Raw genomic sequence first — 6,000 nt, 5'->3', positions numbered from 1 at the left:
GAACAAATTCTTACTTACAACGATGGCCTACGTCAGCCTATCCCGGATGACGCTGGGCCAGTTGTGCGCCACCCTATGGGACTCCCAATCATGGGCCGGTTGTGATCGAACCAGGGTCTGTAGTGAAACCTCTAGCATTGAGATGCAGTGACTTAGACCGCTGCGTCACTCAGGAGGGTCATTCCAATGATTGCTGATATGTCGATTTTTAAGTGATTGATAATATTTAAGTGTGTCTTCATGAATGCCATTAACAATAATTATTAAACTAATTTCCATGACCTTTCATGACTTTACAAACCCTAATTTGACAACTTGGAATAGCTCGTCATGAGCATTCAGGCTGGCTCGAGTCAAGTACTGCCTTCGTGCACAAAACATCCATTGAATTATTCAAATAATTATCGCTGAGGCTTATTTTATTACATCACTCACACCTGAAGATATTAAAATGTTATATTCATCCAATGTCTGCCATGTTTTTGGATGAGGTGATGACCTCGTCGCTGCTCCTTGTGTGCACTGAGTGCCAAGTGCACATGTAATATTGATCAGTATAAACCGGATGCAACCCAGATATAGGAAATCTATGAATTGGTTTATGGGAATGTTAGTAGATTACCTTGAGAACAACGGTCGGACATCTTGAACGGAGTCTTCAATTCTTATTATTCCTCAGTGCTAGGCGTAAATCGGACAATTTGTATTAATAAAACCCCATATAATACAACACCCTTTGAAATGCAGGGAATCATCAACTTGACAAAAATGATCCGCTCAAACGCGCCCATTCTCTCTGTTTGAGTCTGCGTGCACGTTAACTGGAGACTTCCAGCGTCGTCGGGGGTAGGCTGTCATAAATAAAACGTTGTTCTTATCTGACTTGCTTAGTTAAATAAAGTTTACATTATTTAAATGTTTTTAAAATAACCATCAATTCGGCCCACAGGGACAATAGAAAACGACCCTGGGTTTATAAGCGCGGATATCAATTGAAATTTACTTCAGAAATAAGAACAAACTCAATGTTTGCCATGAATGAATTGACCCTTCTCAACTATTTGAACAAGTCTGTATTATTCCAAACAAATAAAATGACAGCTCCTGACACTGTGACTGAATGGAATCTCACTGCCATACAGAACTACGGCTCCCAGAATCCAAGCCTCCTTTTACCGGCCTAAACGTCACATTCCTGCATTCCCCGGTGTCTGGAAGCGTAATCTTTTCTTTCCGAACACATTTCTCTCCGGAGAAATACACCGATGACACGGCGGGTTTAATATCAGGAGGTTCTTCAGGATTATCCCCAGCTGTCCGAATCCAAGATTTGGGTGAGGATCTATTGCTTTCTGTCTTATTTTGAAATGATGTTTTTGCCGGTTAAGTGTTAAACTACAGTAGGGTAGATAGTTAGCTACGGGTGTGTAATGCACTGCGCCCTGTGGCTAAATAACGTTTGAGTACATTTCAACTGATTGTGGCTTGCGGTAAAACTGTGACTGCCTTGTATAACTAAAATTATTACAGGCAACATTTGGCTTTAACTTTGAGGGTTATAATTCAACTAAATTACATTTGCATTAGTTGATTATCAAAATGTCCTATGCAGACTTCCTAGCCAGACAAACCTGTTGACATTTTAGTAGCTAGTTCGTCAGCCTCGGTTGCATCACCTTTGTTAGATGCAGACGGCAGATCCAGCCAGGCAGGCAATGGGGCTAGTCAGCCAGTGTAGGGCGTGGAAGCACCGGAGACCGGACAGATGTTTTCGTTCAACATATTTTCTGGCTCGCGCACTGCACGATAGAACACCGACCGATTTCGATATCTAACGGGTTGGGATCCCGAAATCCGTCTTTGTTGTTATTATTCGCAGATTTGTGTTACTCTCATAAACTATGAACGATAGACCCAGCTGAGACAGTTGGCAGTATATCTAGATGTTATATTGTACCAGCTAGATGTTATATTGTACCAGCTAGATGTTATATTGTACCAGCTAGATGTTATATTGTACCAGCTAGATGTTATATTGTACCAGCTAGATGTTATATTGTACCAGCTAGATGTTATATTGTACCAGCTATATAGCTAGATGTTATATTGTACCAGCTATATAGCTAGATGCTATATTGTACCAGCTATATAGCTAGATGTTATATTGTACCAGCTATATAGCTAGATGTTATATTGTACCAGCTATATAGCTAGATGTTATATTGTACCAGCTATATAGCTAGATGTTATATTGTACCAGCTATATAGCTAGATGTTATATTGTACCAGCTATATACCTAGATGTTATATTGTACCAGCTATATAGCCAGATGTTATATTGTACCAGCTAGATGTTATATTGTACCAGCTATATAGCTAGATGTTATATTGTACCAGCTATATAGCTAGATGTTATATTGTACCAGCTAGATGTTATATTGTACCAGCTATATAGCTAGATGTTATATTGTACCAGCTAGATGTTATATTGTACCAGCTAGATGTTATATTGTACCAGCTAGATGTTATATTGTACCAGCTAGATGTTATATTGTACCAGCTAGATGTTATATTGTACCAGCTAGATGTTATATTGTACCAGCTAGATGTTATATTGTACCAGCTATATAGCTAGATGTTATATTGTACCAGCTATATAGCTAGATGTTATATTGTACCAGCTATATAGCTAGATGTTATATTGTACCAGCTAGATGTTATATTGTACCAGCTATATAGCTAGATGTTATATTGTACCAGCTAGATGTTATATTGTACCAGCTATATAGCTAGATGTTATATTGTACCAGCTAGATGTTATATTGTACCAGCTAGATGTTATATTGTACCAGCTAGATGTTATATTGTACCAGCTAGATGTTATATTGTACCAGCTATATAGCTAGATGTTATATTGTACCAGCTATATAGCTAGATGTTATATTGTACCAGCTAGATGTTATATTGTACCAGCTAGATGTTATATTGTACCAGCTAGATGCTATATTGTACCAGCTAGATGCTATATTGTACCAGCTAGATGTTATATTGTACCAGCTATATAGCTAGATGTTATATTGTACCAGCTATATAGCTAGATGCTATATTGTACCAGCTATATAGCTAGATGTTATATTGTACCAGCTAGATGCTATATTGTACCAGCTAGATGCTATATTGTACCAGCTATATAGCTAGATGTTATATTGTACCAGCTAGATGTTATATTGTACCAGCTAGATGTTATATTGTACCAGCTAGATGTTATATTGTACCAGCTAGATGTTATATTGTACCAGCTAGATGTTATATTGTACCCGCTAGATGTTATATTGTACCAGCTATATAGCTAGATGTTATATTGTACCAGCTATATAGCTAGATGCTATATTGTACCAGCTAGATGTTATATACCGCAGCCCGTCTAGTGTTCAACCTTCCCAAGTTCTCTCACGTCACCCCGCTCCTCCGCTCTCTCCACTGGCTTCCAGTTGAAGCTCGCATCCGCTACAAGACCATGGTGCTTGCCTACGGAGCTGTGAGGGGAACGGCACCTCAGTACCTCCAGGCTCTGATCAGGCCCTACACCCAAATAAGGGCACTGCGTTCATCCACCTCTGGCCTGCTCGTCTCCCTACCACTGAGGAAGTACAGTTCCCGCTCAGCCCAGTCAAAACTGTTCGCTGCTCTGGCTCCCCAATGGTGGAACAAACTCCCTCACGACGCCAGGACAGCGGAGTCAATCACCACCTTCCGGAGACACCTGAAACCCCACCTCTTTAAGGAATACTTAGGATAGGATAAAGTAATCCTTCTCACCCCCCTTAAAATATTTAGATGCACTATTGTAAAGTGGCTGTTCCACTGGATGTCATAAGGTGAATGCACCAATTTGTAAGTCGCTCTGGATAAGAGCGTCTGCTAAATGACTTAAATGTAAATGTAAATATTGTACCAGCTATATAGCTAGATGTTATATTGTACCAGCTATATAGCTAGATGCTATATTGTACCAGCTAGATGTTATATTGTACCAACTATATAGCTAGATGTTATATTGTACCAACTATATAGCTAGATGCTATAGCTAGATGTTACCATTGTACCATATAGCTAGATGTTATATTGTACCAGCTATATAGCTAGATGTTATATTGTACCAGCTATATAGCTAGATGTTATATTGTACCAGCTATATAGCTAGATGTTATATTGTACCAGCTATATAGCTAGATGTTATATTGTACCAGCTATATAGCTAGATGTTATATTGTACCAGCTATATAGCTAGATGTTATATTGTACCAGCTATATAGCTAGATGTTATATTGTACCAGCTATATAGCTAGATGTTATATTGTACCAGCTGTTATAGATGCTATATTGTACCAACTATATAGCTAGATGCTATATTGTACCAGCTATATAGCTAGATGCTATATTGTACCAGCTATATAGCTAGATGTTATATTGTACCAGCTATATAGCTAGATGCTATATTGTACCAGCTATATAGCTAGATGCTATATTGTACCAGCTATATAGCTAGATGCTATATTGTACCAGCTATATAGCTAGATGTTATATTGTACCAGCTATATAGCTAGATGTTATATTGTACCAGCTATATAGCTAGATGCTATATTGTACCAGCTAGATGTTATATTGTACCAGCTAGATGTTATATTGTACCAGCTAGATGTTATATTGTACCAGCTATATAGCTAGATGTTATATTGTACCAGTTATATAGCTAGATGTTATATTGTACCCAGCTATATAGCTAGATGTTTATATTGTACCAGCTAGATGTTATATTGTACCAACTAGATGTTATATTGTACCAGCTAGATGTTATATTGTACCAGCTAGATGTTATATTGTACCAGCTATATAGCTAGATGCTATATTGTACCAGCTATATAGCTAGATGCTATATTGTACCAGCTATATAGCTAGATGCTATATTGTACCAGCTATATAGCTAGATGCTATATTCTACCAGCTATATAGCTAGATGCTATATTCTACCAGCTATATAGCTAGATGCTATATTCTACCAGCTATATAGCTAGATGCTATAGCTAGATGCTATATTGTACCAGCTATATAGCTAGATGCTATATTGTACCAGCTATATAGCTAGATGTTATATTGTACCAGCTATATAGCTAGATGTTATATTGTACCAGCTATATAGCTAGATGCTATATTGTACCAGCTATATAGCTAGATGCTATATTGTACCAGCTATATAGCTAGATGCTATATTGTACCAGCTAGATGCTATATTGTACCAGCTAGATGCTATATTGTACCAGCTAGATGCTATATTGTACCAGCTAGATGCTATATTGTACCAGCTAGATGCTATATTGTACCAGCTAGATGCTATATTGTACCAGCTAGATGCTATATTATACCAGCTATATAGCTAGATGCTATATAGCTAGATGCTATATTGTACCAGCTAGCCCTGGCCTATACAGTGCCAACATAGCCAGTCAGGTGAGTGAAGCCCATTAGCTAGCTGAGTTTTTGATCAGAACACATTTATTTGGTCATTTAGCTAGTTAGCTACCTAGCCACAGATAAAAGGGAAACTGTTTAAAAAAAATATGTATTAAAAAATATATATTTTTAGATATCTTTAACCTAGCTAACTAGTAAGTAAGATTAGTACTTACTAATTACATGTCTTGTTGTTGTCACACCATGAAGGCGTTGCTTCATTTAACAGTTACAGAAGCTCCTCCAGGTTATTCACTAGCCTGGTTTCCTTTGATTTCTAAAGAGATTATGTCCGAGCCACACCAATCAAATACAATGAAAATAAATGTCTGCATTATTGCTGAGTTGAAATTGAGGCAAGCCCATACATGTTCAGTTGGCATGGTATCTGAGGAACAAACGTTTTTTCCTGCGATGTATGTATGTGTCTATCTATGTGCATGGCTGGGGTATGTGGGGGCTGACTTTCAATCAGGTTGCCCCCCCCGA

General features: G+C 38.0%; 1 protein-coding gene across 1 annotated transcript in view; it reads left to right on the top strand.

The window, feature by feature from the left end:
• The first annotated feature begins 609 nt into the window (after positions 1-609).
• Positions 610-6,000, top strand: part of LOC123999858 (CBP80/20-dependent translation initiation factor-like) — a 139,988-nt gene continuing 134,597 nt past the window's right edge. Inside the window, exons 1-2 of the mRNA XM_046305866.1 lie at positions 610-846; positions 1,143-1,334. The gene's annotated coding sequence lies outside the window, so the exon portion shown is untranslated. The remainder of the gene's footprint in view (positions 847-1,142; positions 1,335-6,000) is intronic.

This window comes from Oncorhynchus gorbuscha, linkage group LG16 (genome assembly GCF_021184085.1).
Source record: "Oncorhynchus gorbuscha isolate QuinsamMale2020 ecotype Even-year linkage group LG16, OgorEven_v1.0, whole genome shotgun sequence".
In the NCBI taxonomy this organism is placed as follows: Eukaryota; Metazoa; Chordata; class Actinopteri; order Salmoniformes; family Salmonidae; genus Oncorhynchus; species Oncorhynchus gorbuscha.
The sequence above is the reverse complement of the archived record's forward strand: the minus strand, read 5'-3'. Positions and strand labels throughout refer to the sequence as shown.